Source organism: Zootoca vivipara, chromosome 4, assembly GCF_965207765.1.
Source record: "Zootoca vivipara chromosome 4, rZooViv2.hap1.1, whole genome shotgun sequence".
Classification (NCBI taxonomy): Eukaryota; Metazoa; Chordata; class Lepidosauria; order Squamata; family Lacertidae; genus Zootoca; species Zootoca vivipara.
The window spans coordinates 21,276,638-21,289,933 of NC_142587.1; the positions used below are offsets into that span (position 1 = coordinate 21,276,638).

The 13,296-nt window shown below is 41.7% G+C and overlaps 1 protein-coding gene across 3 annotated transcripts in view; it reads right to left on the bottom strand.

Moving 5' to 3' along the window:
* GGACT (gamma-glutamylamine cyclotransferase) overlaps nucleotides 1-13,296 on the bottom strand; it is a 51,022-nt gene that overhangs the window by 37,631 nt on the left and 95 nt on the right. The window contains exon 1 of one of the 3 annotated variants that reach the window (XM_035114552.3): nucleotides 12,799-12,948. The exons of 1 other annotated variant lie outside the window; for it this stretch is intronic. The gene's annotated coding sequence lies outside the window, so the exon portion shown is untranslated. Of the gene's footprint in view, nucleotides 1-11,993; nucleotides 12,014-12,798; nucleotides 12,949-13,296 lie in introns of those variants that run through there. One more of the 3 variants, XM_088667550.1, reaches the window with a different exon arrangement.

A 13,296-nucleotide genomic window follows, 5' to 3' on the forward strand; every position in this document is an offset into this window, starting at 1 on the left:
TTGGGAACAGCTTTCCCAGTGTAGGGCAAAAGAGCCTCCAATTTACTAAAGTAATGAAAAGGTTTCCATTTTATTCCTTGGCTACTGTTCAAAGTATTCTGCCTCCCAGATGAACCTTTCTCCCTCCCTTCATGATGTTTCTGTTCAACTAAAGCCCAGAACATCTGATGCTTTCCCAAATTTTGCTATCAGTCATGAACTGCTAGGAGAGACAGTCTCACCCCCTCCCCAACACAGCAGTTTGGGCTTTAATTGCCAGATGCAGAAAATCTTCAGAAGGTGAGCAGGACACCTGGCCCTCACTTTAGACAGAGGGTCATTATGAGGCGTATTAATTTCCCCCCCATTCTTTCATAACAGTTCATTTATTTATGAAGGGAGAATGTAGTGTATATTTTTCTGAATAAAAAGCAGAGGCACATTTAATTATTGTGGCTCAAGAGGTTTACTTTCAGAGATTGTTAAGATTAAGAGAGCCAGGGTGATAGAATAGACACTGTGCTTCCAGTCGTCATTTCGTGTGGAATGGCCATGCTCCATTCACTCCCTAATTACAGGGCATTCACAAAATACTATCTGAGAAGACATCCAATTATTGTGTTCCTGTATTTTCCCTGCAATTTTTCTGTCTTCTTGGACAGTCTTTTCTCATGCCCACCCCCTCAAATTTCAGAAGAACAGAAGGGTTGCTCATCCTTCCCAGGTGCAGATGTCTTTAGTACTATTCTTGTTAAAAGGGTGTGGCTTTGATGTGGGCCATGACCCATCAGGAAAGTGAACCTATCGCCACTTAGCACATACTATAACATTTGTGATGGGTGTCACTTAATGACCCAATTTGGATTCCCCCTCAGTCAATTGAGGAAAAGCATGATTATAACACCATAATGCTATCATGCTCTAATTATGGTGTTGTAACATCATAAATATCTCACTTTTATCTAATAAAAAAGGGAAAAGAATTTTGCCATAATTAAAAGGTCAATTAAAAAAGTTAGAATGGGCTCATAAAACAGTAACTCCCACAAGAGTTAGCAGTGAATATGTGCTGAGCGGCATGTGGCCCAACCCACAGCAATGATGTCACACCCACTGGCGTGGAAACAGCATAGATGTAGAAACAAAAAAGTGCACTACTCCCAACAGTGTGCAAAATCAATTAAAATTCAATTGAAACATCATAAACAGAAGACCTGGCTAACACAAGGAGCTCAGCTGTCTGGAAGCAACCTAAGACTAAAAAATTAAGAAGACTTCTCCAAAGGTACGTCCTGCTTTCCTTACCTTTTTAAGATTTCTCAGAGAGTGTCTACAAGCATGTAGACAGGGGTGATCCAGTAGGCATTATATACTTGTGAAACCTGCATACCCTCCAACATTTCTCCAATGAAAATAGAGATGTCCTATTTCTTAATAATAATCATAATCATAATATTCCAACATATATAACATTTTTTAAAAAATTCCTATACAGGGCTGTCTTCAGATGTCTTCTAAAGGTTGTATAATTACTTATCTCCTTGGGTTGGGGGTCACATAACTCCCTACCTTCCAACATTTATGTTATGGAAAGAGGGACATCCTAAGGAAAAGGAGGACACTCCAGGATCAAATCTGAAACCAGGATGGCTTCTGTAAATCTGGGACTGTCCCTGGAAAATGGGGACACTTGGAGGGTCTGAACCTGCAGAGTCCCAGCAACTGCCTTTGCCAGGGAGTATGTAGACCTCACAAAAGCCTTTAACAATTCATTTCACAAGCCATTCTCTCTTGACACACAATCTGGAAATGACCAGTGTAGCACCTATAAACATAACCCTAGCAGTCCCTGGTTCCCTTCCATTCTCCCTAGTAGAGTCAGTGTGGACTCATGATCAGAGTTTTAATCTATTCTATAGCTAGGGAGGCATATTCAAATTCTCCATTAGCTAACCAAGGGAATTTTGGGCCAGTCACTGGCTCTAGCCTAGCCCACTTCACAGGTTGTTGGGAGGATAGCAAGGGGAAGAAGAGTACCATATAGACTGCCTTCAGCTTCCTGGAGGAATAGAGAATAGAGCAGGCATCCCCAAACTGCGGCCCTCCAGATGTTTTGGCCTGCAACTCCCATGATCCCTAGCTAACAGGACCAGTGGTTGGGGAAGATGGGAATTGTAGTCCAAAACATCTGGAGGGCTGAAGTTTGGGGGTGCCTGGAATAGAGAGTAAAATAAGGTTGGCAGGGAAAATTTCTCATACACTCGGGAAATTGACAGCGTTCCTGTGAAACTCTTTACACACTCAAAAGCATTGCTGAAAAATTCCCAGAGAAAATTAAGCTTACTGGTCAAAGGGCTGTCATTTAAGAAAATACATCCCCTTTGACCACCAGGACTTAACATTGTTCTAATACACCTCAGTTCTGTAGAAATGAATACTATTTTACAAAAACACAAGGCTCTTCTCTCAAAACTACGGTGCTGTCTTTCCAAAATGCCACCCTGTGTTGCCCTGATATTTCATCCACTTTCAGCATTGTATGTTTACCCTTCATGACATCAAATGGGTTAAGAGGCTACAGCTTGTTCTCCTGCAAAGGAAAGAACATTAACATTGGGTTGCTCCAGTTCCTCTTTGGGAGAAAAAAATCATTATCTTTCAAATTGTGTTTTGAATAACAAACACAGACCCTTTAGGAAGAAACTTGTCCCAGTGGGAATTGAGAAAGGATCAGAGTTAAGCACTGAAACATGCAATTAATTCCCATTAGGGGATTAGGGCACTCATGTTCACTTTGAATCAGAAAAAGTGAATTGTGAATTAAATTGTTCACAACCAAGAGGTTACTTGTCAGAGTTAATAAGTTAAAATATAAAAAGGGGAAATGAAAATGCACATTAAAATCTCCATAGTAAGTATAGCATCTGCCCACAAAAGATATGCTTCATTTACATTAAGCAATTTCTTTACTGTGCATATGAAGCTATACTTTTTGTGAGGGGAAGGATAAGTTTCTTAAAGGAAGAGTTTTCATGACTGAAATCGGAAAGAGTTCCTCGTATCTGCAAAGGTTCTGCTAAACATTCTGTGCTCTTATTTTGTTATTTTGTTCTATGTCTTGGATTCTATTCTTATTTGTCTCTTGTAGGTCAGTGTTAAAGTCTGTCGCAAAAGCATGGCAAAATTGGATTGGCATTCCTTCATATATACAACAAACAAGTTCCACTTTGCACAGTAGCCCATCACCTTTGCCAACTTTATGTTAAATGTCACTTTCATTGCCTGGCTCTTTGCCACAGCCTTTACAACCAGGCACCTAATGCGAAACGCTTTCCAATTTTTAACCAATTCCATCCATGCTGCAACTAACATGAAACATATATAAAGGGCTTACGCAGGCTCTTTTTGTTCTTTCCATCCCAAATATATAGGAGCATCATCAATGGGCATAATGTCACCTCCTGTTTGTTTGTTTATTTATTTATTTATTTACACCTCTACAGATCATATCACAGTAGGTCAGGAGTTTCAGACAATCTCAGCACATATAGAGATGAGAACCTCTCTGACCATATTTTCTCCACCAGTTACAACCAGTGTTAGAAACCTATCACCAAATGGCACCTTAAACCTAGGTTAAGGTTGCCACAATGGAATGTCCAGACGCCTGTTTTGTTTTGTTTTTGCAGTGAAATCTGTTTTTATTTTATTTTTTGTTGATAGCAAACAACGAAGGGATGTAACAAAAAAAAAACTGGTAAGTGCAATAATGTCATAAAAACTAACACTCTTTTACACGTAAGGAAAAAAGGTAAATGACCCCTGGACAATTAAGTCCAGTCAAATGTGACTACGGGGTGCGGCACTCATCTCGCTTCAGTTCGAGGGAGTTGGCATTTGTCCATAGACAGCTTTCCGGGTCATGCAGTCAGCATGACTAAACCGCTTCTGGCACAACGGGACACTGTGACGAGTGCCAGAGCACACAGAAACACTGCTTATCTTCCCGCCACCGCAACACCTATTTATCTACTTGCAATGGTATGCTTTCGAACTGCTAGGTTGGCAACAGCTGGGACAAAGCAATGGAAGCTCATCCCGTTGCGTGGATTTGAACCGCCAACCTTTCAATCAGCAAGTTTAGACCACAGCGCCACCCGTGTCCCTCTTCTACACGAACCCTGTGTCCACACCCAGATTGTCAATTTATCGCACCCCAACCTACTTTTAACATTCACTTCCTCCTCTTAGAATATCTTCCCTCTCTATTCCTAGATCATTATTACTTTTGGAGCTGCTGGGATATCCGTCCAACCCAAAACCTACTGCATGGCCATGGGATGGACGGCAGTTCAGATACCCACTGGTGATCCCCAATCCAGTTCGAGAAAAGCTGTGCAGGGAACATAAAAACTTGCTAACTGTTTTGTGCTATTTTAGGTGGTCCTAACAACAGTGCAGCTTTTTGGATTTTTTTGCTAATGGCTATGCAAATATTTCATATGCTATTCAAAAGTAACACTGATTTCAAAAGAAATCAGACTAACCTTGAAACCTTCATTTTCTGCAGTATAAAACAACCCTTTCACCACCATTCAAAGGTTATTTAGCCACCTTGTGGCAAAAATAAAGAATAGTATTTAATACTGAGTTTCATATGATGAGCTGTCAAAAAACAAAACAACTCCCCACCCCCCAACATCAGGCTTCATAACGGCTGAAATAAAATGTGCTTTTCCTTGTAATCAAAGATCGAACGTTTATGTTCCAACACTTCACCAATTTTGCCTAGAGAGAAATCAGGCTTTATAATGTACAATATCCTCCAGGACAAAACAACCTATTCAAAAAGATACTGTCATGAAATATTCATAGTGCAGTCATTAAAGTTTAATATCCTGGGAAAATGAGTGAAATCTGTATGTCCTCTCTTCAAGCGATTTCTTTTAACTACGACTGACAGCCTATCCAATTGTTGGTACAGCTGATTTGCTTAGGACTATGTTTTAAAAAGGGGATGCAAAAAATGACAGAACGTAAAGGCATATTGTGCGACTTGAGAACACCCTTGGAAAACACAACAAGGATTCCCCAGCCAGGCCAACTGTACATTTCAGACTGTACATTTATTTTAACTAACTAGTTCAATTGTTAATTTCTATTAGTGATTTCTTTTTGGAGGGGCTGGCTAAAAAATACATGTAAAATGAGAAGTGGTATAGTACCCAAGACCGCATAGTGTGAAGACTGTTTCAGTCTAACCTGTCACAACCTCTTAGGCAGCTTTAAGCAAACCACTACCTTCAAACCCCACCTGCCACAATAAGATGATAATAAAAGCTTATCTACCTTACAGGGTTGTTGTTAAGATTTACATTTGCAGAACTAGTGGGAGTGTAATCCTATGAAGACATATTATCAAGTAAATGTAATGAAAAGTGGGATTTACTTCCATATATTATGATTTTGTTTTAAAAACACTAATTTGAATGCCCTTTGCTTATTTTTGAGTTAGCAGAGGGCCAGGAGTATGATGCAGTATATGTGGAGGAGAATGTCTATATACGGTCCTGTGTATGTGGCAGCGACTCACATACACTGGAGAAAATAAATGGCTGCACTCCACTGGTGGCAGATCCCTGTGTCTTCAAAAAAGTAGGTTCTCTCTCTTTGTTCCAGTTTTGTATATTTATACTGTCCCATAGAGCTGAATATGACTGTAGCTCAGTGGCAGAACATCTGCTTTGCATGTAGAAGGTCCCAGGTACTATTCCTGGCATCTGGCAGGATTGGAAATATACTGTCTGAAACCCTGAAGAACCACTGCCAGCCAGTGTGGACAGTATTGACCTGAATGGACCTGTGGTCTGCCTTGGTTTAAGGTGGATTACTGTGTTCTTATGTTCCTAACTTAAAGAGAGCCACTGACATACCCACCAGCTCTCCATTGCCCAGTTCTGCCTTGGGTTTCCATTTTGTGGCCCTCATGTACAGTACACTCACAACTTATGTGCATTTAACTTGTGCACATTCAGCTTTATGTGCTTGGCATAAAATAAAAGGGGGCAGATGTCCCGGGGGGAGGGGGGGGACTTGCAAAAAGTTGAAGCCTTACTGTACAATAAAAGCGGCTGATACAGATGAGCCAGAAAAAGTGGAGTGCAGGGTTCCCCAGACTACGGCCCGGGGACCGGATACGGCCCGCAAGTCTCATTTATCCGGCCCCTGGCAACCCCCGCTACCCGCTCTTATCGGTGCGGCAGCCCACTTCCGGGTTGCTGGAGGACCAGGAATAGCTTGCGAGCATGCAAAAGCATCATTTCTGGTGCACTTCCGGGTCACTGGAGGCCCATGCGCATGTGCACAAGCCATTTCCAGGGGCTCCAGCAACCTGGAAGTGCACTGGAAATAGCGTGTGTGCAGGTGCATGGGCGTGCGCTCCCCCGCCCTTCATGGGATCTGCGCTTCGGGCACCAGCTCGAAGTGCGGTAAGTCTGGGGACCCCTGGTAGAGTGCAAGCCAAGAAAGTGTTTATATGTTGCAAAGACCCTTGTAGAGTGCAGAGTGGCTGTGGCACCCTCTACACAGCATCACACCCCCACACCCCACAGGTGTGCTCACTCAGTAAGCCCAGACCACTCACTGTGCGGAGAGAGATTTTGCCTTAATCTGTCCCCAAATGCAACTCCTTCCTTCTCCCAGAGAAGTGAACGGCAACATTTGCTTAAGGGGAGAGGATTTACCCAGAGACATCCCTGGGGTGGACACTGAACCTGCCTCTGTCTGTCTAGTTAGCACCATCCTGAATTCTGTTCTAGAATACCGAGAACAGATATGGAGATTGGGCCAGGAATTGTGTTAGAAGATGGGCAGGCTTTTTGGGGGGGAGGCTTTCGTTAGGGGCAGAACCTCATATTTGTACAGTATTGCGGTAATTTGTATTGGTTTTGATTGTGGGGACAGCTCCCCCCCCCGGCTACACCCATGGATGCCTTCATTTTGGCCTAGTCACATTAAATGTCTCAAAAGGATAGTGTTACATTGTACTCAAAATCATTTGACAAATCATTCCATTTCATGTAGATCCTATGTGCATTATTCTGGTGGTTCCAGACATGTTAATATTTAAAGTTTCGTACAATACAATATAGCATCCTATTTTCCCTTGGCAAAGAAAAAAAAGAAAAAGAAAAGAGTCCTCACTGTTGGCTCAGGGACCAGATATAGTTACACATTAATTCTTCAGAAGTTTTTGAAAACTGTAGGAAACAGGTGAAAAAACAAAATGTCTTGAACTTTAAACCTGAGCTTAGTCTGTTTGAATAAAGTGAGTTTTAAGGTCACTCTTCACTCAGTACTAACTTTCAAGGAGGACCCACATGCCAGAAGAGACTCCTGGGACTGCATCCTGTTGGTTCTTTGATGCTTTCATTTTGTAACTTGCTATTTTCTTTACAGGGCAGACAACGGGCTTCCTGCTTGGGCCGACCTCTCTCCAACCTCACCAAATACCTCAGAACCGTTTATGGCAAAACACCTTTCTTACATTAGCCAGGGAGGCACCAGTGAAAGCCACGGCCCCTTTGAAATCAAGAGGTTAGAGTCTCCTCTCAGCGGTCGTCCACTCCAAAACGATGAAGTTCTGGTTTGTGAAAACAAACAGGATTGCAACTACTGGGGTGATAACACTGGGCAATACCTATAAGACTAGCCTGAATTGTACTTAACAGACTGGTTAACAACCCTTACCCCTGCAACTGTCCAACATTAGATGGCTCATTTGATGCACTGAATCTGAAACAGGATCATTATTTACTTCATTTCTAGCTTGCCTTATGGGTCAAGGAACCCACAAGGAGCTAACAGTATCAAATCATTTCTGAAGACATGCATATCAATAACAGTAAGGTACATTTAAAATGTGCACAAAATCCTAAAGGCAACTTCATTACATCTCCATTATCCCTGAGACCCCATATTTGCACAAAAAATCCCATGCTATGTCCAGTCTTCCAAGAACCAGAAGTGAAATCTATTAGAACAGATACATGTTCCTCCCTAACATGCAACTTGAATATAGGGATTCTGTTGTAAAGAGGACGGTATTTCTGAAGTTCAATTCACCACAAGATTTCTGTTGGTTTTATATCCACTAGTAAGGTCTTTAAATAATATAATCTGGGTTAAATAAAATAATTTGGATTAGAGCACCTGCCTTTTGGGGGACTTCCTCTCAAATCAATGTGAAACACTCTAATCTTTTTACAAATGAGAACATTATCTCAATACTATCAGTGCATCATGTCACATCAAGTACAGAGGCCTTTTCAGTGTCTACCTATCAGCTGTGAATTTCCTTGTAGTTCTCTAGAATCTACACTTCAGCAGTATTCTGATGCCGTGACATACATTTCTGTTGAGACTAGCATTTGATAGCTGGCGGTTAACCTAGAGAGCTTATTTTAAGCAACTATGTTTTATCTCTCTTTCAAAAAATATGCATCTGCATCCAGATGCTGAGATAAGAGTTGGAGAGGGACTCAGCAGAGCTTTAGACAGATAAGCCATGCACTCATGGCTGTGGAAGCAAATACAGTGTTGTTTGTAAAAAGAGTCTTCATTCAAGAGTGTCTTCCTCTGGGCAAAATGCATTCACTGCTAAAGGGCACAGCAGTCATAGCCCTGCAAAATCACCACAAATAATGTATTTAGCTTCATCACTATGTTATGTCCTGTCTCAGTACAGAAAAATTATCAAAACTAAAGTAATGTTTTAAGTTTCTTATTCTGTTTCATGGACTCTTCTATCACAAGCTCACTGCATCAATAATCCTCTGTTTACCAAGCCCAAATACTGGACTTTGCCCAGTGGCAGCTGAAACTCTAGGCTATTTCTTTACTTCCCAACATCCTCTGTAGCTAGTCACCTTAATAATTCTGAATCTCCCATATTTTCCCTTATCTTCATGTCTGGACCTAACAAGATGTTTTTAGCTCAATTTCATCTTTGAAACATAGTTCACATAAATAATGTAATGTTCAGTTAACATTCTACTTCTTCCATGGCTTCCCCATTATGTTTGGCCGACTGCAAGTCTTTGGGATACGTGTCCATCTTGCTCCCACATTTTTGTCCATTGCTTGCTGTGAGATGCAGGAGCAGGTGAAGCCACAACTCCTAAGAAAATAAAATATCATTCTATGTTTTTCCTACCAAATGGATTAAGATGGTACAGTGCCATCTTATAAAACAATTGCTCCCTGTTATCACAACTTCTTATTACGACAGAGAGGTTAGTAACAATTACAGGTAATTCATTACTAACTTTTGTTTAAATATGGATGTTCAAGTTTATTTCTTTACGAAACCATATTTTATACTAAACTTTTCCTATATAGTAGAACTTTGCACCATAATCCAGTAGCTACCTTGCAGTACAGTATTTCAGATTTATTCTCAATACCACTAAGCAACTACTTATGCTTGCTTGGAGATAGAAATTTGAGATTATTAAAGGTTTATATGCTTCTTTATACAGTTAGTGTCAAATGTAGAGCAAACTGAATAAAAGCCTTTCTTTTTAATCCACTCACCCTTTGGGGTACAAAGGAATTGCATCTGACACAAGGGTTAGGTTCCTAGGTTTATGAAGTAGGCTTGTTTCAAATGTAAAAATTAACCACAATTTAGGATTCAGCTTACATACTAAGCTGTGGTTAACCTGAAAAGAACACTTCTGATGTTCTTCCTGTGTATGCCAAAGAGAAAGGAAGTGTGTGTGTGTGTGTGTGTGTGTGTGTGTGTGTGCGAAGAAGAAGCCTGTGGTTCACTCTCATAACACTAAACAATGATTAGCATTACATCCAAATACAGCCTTTGTGAAGCATATCAGTGTCCAGCAACCATAAAAAGAAGTATGAAAAATCAAACAGACTAGCTACAGAATAAGGACAATATATATAGCCAAACCGTTGAATAAGCTCTCAGCCATCATTGTAATCTTGTTAGACCTGTCAGAGCACATACACTTATTAATATACAGTTGCAACAGCAATGTGATGGGTTGCTGCCAGAAAAAAACTTTAATATCCAAGAATGTGGAAGAACCACAGCTCAGTATTACAGTAACTGCTTGCCAAGCAGAAGGCCACAACTTCAATCCCCAGCATCTCCAAGTAGGACTAGGAAAAACTCCTGTCTGAAACCCTGTCACTAGTATATAGCAACACTGAGCCAGATGGACCAGTCTGACTGGACGTGATACAAGTTCTCATGTTCCTAGCGACATGGCTATGCATGTCACACATCTACACCTTTAAGATAACCTTGCAGTTAGGTTAGTCACTTGCCAAGGACATAACAGGTATTCCTGCTAGACAAGTTGCTTCCAGATGCTCAAGCTGCCTTGTGACATACAGGTACTGTATATAGACTCCATATAAACACACACACACACACACACACACACACTGTCCTTCTCTGCAAGGCTATCCCATTCATTCACAGAAATTCTGTATTTAAAAAACTCAAAAGAGCAGGGAGTAATGGGTGCAAGAAGTTTGAAGTACTGCATAGGCGTCTGTGCAGTACAGCCTTGATGATCCCCAAGGAATGCTAAGGGATTAGCAACAGGCACATCAGAATTCTCTAAAAGATATAATACTGTACAGGCAAGATCTTGAGATATGCAGTATTACAATTTGCATGCCAATACATGCCTGAAACCAGATGCATTACCAATGTGGTGCCCTCCAGATGCTGCTGGACTGCAACTGCTATAGTCTCTGACCATCAGCCATGTTGTCTGGGGCTAGGAGCTGTAGGCAAACCATAGGCTTAGGATTTTTGTTAGGGGGGCAGGCCTTTTGTTAGGGGAGGTAGAACCTCAGTTAGCTATGCATTCATATTGCTTTTTATTGATTTAGGGGGACAACTGTCTCTCCCTGTCGTCGTCCCCCGGCTATGCTCTTGAGTCAAACAACTGGAGGATACCACACGGCATTGTGCTGCAAGGCAAGTGGTAACACATCATACTCATCATTTAATTAACTGTCCAGAGCACCCCACTGAGAATGTAGGCTCTGCACCACATATTAGAAAAGGCAAAAGGCCATCTTACTCCACAAATTGGTATCCAATCACCAAAAGACCAAATACTGTACCAGATTCAGTAGTCTGCCACACCTTGGTTTTAAGGTCTGTTAAAAGCTAAACCGAGGAAGAAGGCACAACTAAAGGATTATGATCAAATCCAAACCAGATACAAATATAAAATTTCTGCAATAAATACACAAACAATAGAACACTGCTAGGATCAAAAATGCAAATCTATGGATGTGATTCCCAGGGGAAAGGATTGCAATAATGAAACAATTTTTTTTAAAGACAACTTGAAACAATAAATTCAAGTAAACTCTTTTCCAACTGTAGTTGTGGCTGGCAGTTATACAAAAGACAAAAAACAGTTACTGTTGTGATATAAACCGATCAGGTTCACAGCTGAAAGTGCTTGCTTATGTTACAACTACCTGAGTTGATCTTGAAGTTTGTATTACAAGACTAATGCTGACAAATGGAGCCACAAATATTGTGCTTACTGCAAATGTTCAGTCACTACAACTCCCCAAGCATTCCCCTCTCCCCGTTTCTTGTCAAAATATATAAAAAAGACATTTTAGAAAATAACAGTGCATCCCTACCCACAACTTGGGCATTTGATTCTGAGCCATATTTTTCATTGTCTCTAAGGGCTAATAACTTTTTAAAACAACATATAGAATTAAACTTTGTACAATGTTATGATAGCTTTCTCCTGAAAATACATAGCACTGCAAGTCCCTTTGTGGTGTAGCGATGGCAATTATGGCAAACTATCACAAGTCCTGCCGCCTTTTACGATTTTGGCCTGACTAAAGTGTAAGGTTGGGAAGGAACCTTCCCTTTTGGGTGAGGGTAGGGGTTTGTGTGTATGTGTGTGTATTTGACATTAGGTTCAATGCTCAGTTAATGTTACCTGCTACAAATCTAGCTAGTAAGGCACTTCATGGTCTCCTTAAACCAGGGGTCAGCAACCTTTTTCAGCTGTGGGCCGGTCCACTGTCCCTCAGACCATGTGGTGGGCCAGACTATATTTTGAAAAAAAAAATATGAACGAATTCCTATGCCTCACAAATAACCCAGAGATGCATTTTAAATAAAAAGACTCATGTAAAAACACGCTGATTCCTGGACCATCTGCAGGCCGGATTAAGGTGGTGATTGGGCCGCATCTGGCTGCTGGGCCTTGGGTTGCCTACTCCTGCCTTAAACTTTCACTGGAGAAAATGAAGCACGTTTTAACTTAACCCCCCCCCCCCGAAACGCCGCTATATATATAAAAACCCCTTGCAAATAATTCAGTGGTTTTATATACAGTGGTACCTCTGGTTAAGAACTTAATTCGTTCTGGAGGTCCGTTCTTAACCTGAAACTGTTCTTAACCTGATGTACCACTTTAGCTAATGGGGCCTCCTGCTGCCGCCGCGCCATGGGAGCATGATTTCTGTTCTCACCCTGAAGCAAAGTTCTTAACCTGAGACACTATTTCTGGGTTAGCGGAGTTTGTAACCTGAAGCGTTTGTAACCCGAGGTACCACTGCAGTCATAGTCAAAAGCCAAAGTACCTAAAACAGCAGAAAGATAATATCATAGGAAATAGGAAAAAAAATACGTGCGTTAGTCGAAGCGCCCTTGCAGCAGTGAATAAGCGTGCAAAAAGGCCGTGACACGCATCCAATTACATCGCGAATAAGACATTTTTAAAAGGAAACTGTGCATACAAAGCACGTCGATATCGTAACACGGGCGCTTCTAATGCAGTGGAACGTGGGCGGGTGGACCCGCGTCTAAAACTATGGGATCTGCCCTGCGCAGCTGCAAGCCGGTTGAGGCAAACAAGCGACTCTCGTCTACCGTATCTTCTACAACCCTCGAGCGAATCCGACGCTCGTCCTACGACAGGTTCCATGAGGCGCCAACCAATCCGGCTTTCCTCCTCCTCTCACGTGATTCCCCCCCCCCGCACCTCAGCTGGCGCGCGCCGATTTAAATGCCAACGCCTGAAAGAAAATGGTTGGCTAAAAGAGTTAGGCTGGGGAGGGGGAGTGAGAAGAGAGAAATTGCGCCCGCCTTCCTTTCCTCTCTCGAGCCCACCCACGCTCTCCAACATCACATGACCTCGCTTTTAACCAATAGCCTTAAAAAAAAAACCCTATAAGCGACCAGCCCGGGTCTCCCACTTATTCCCACGCGCTCGCATGTTTAAAAAAGGCGGCAAG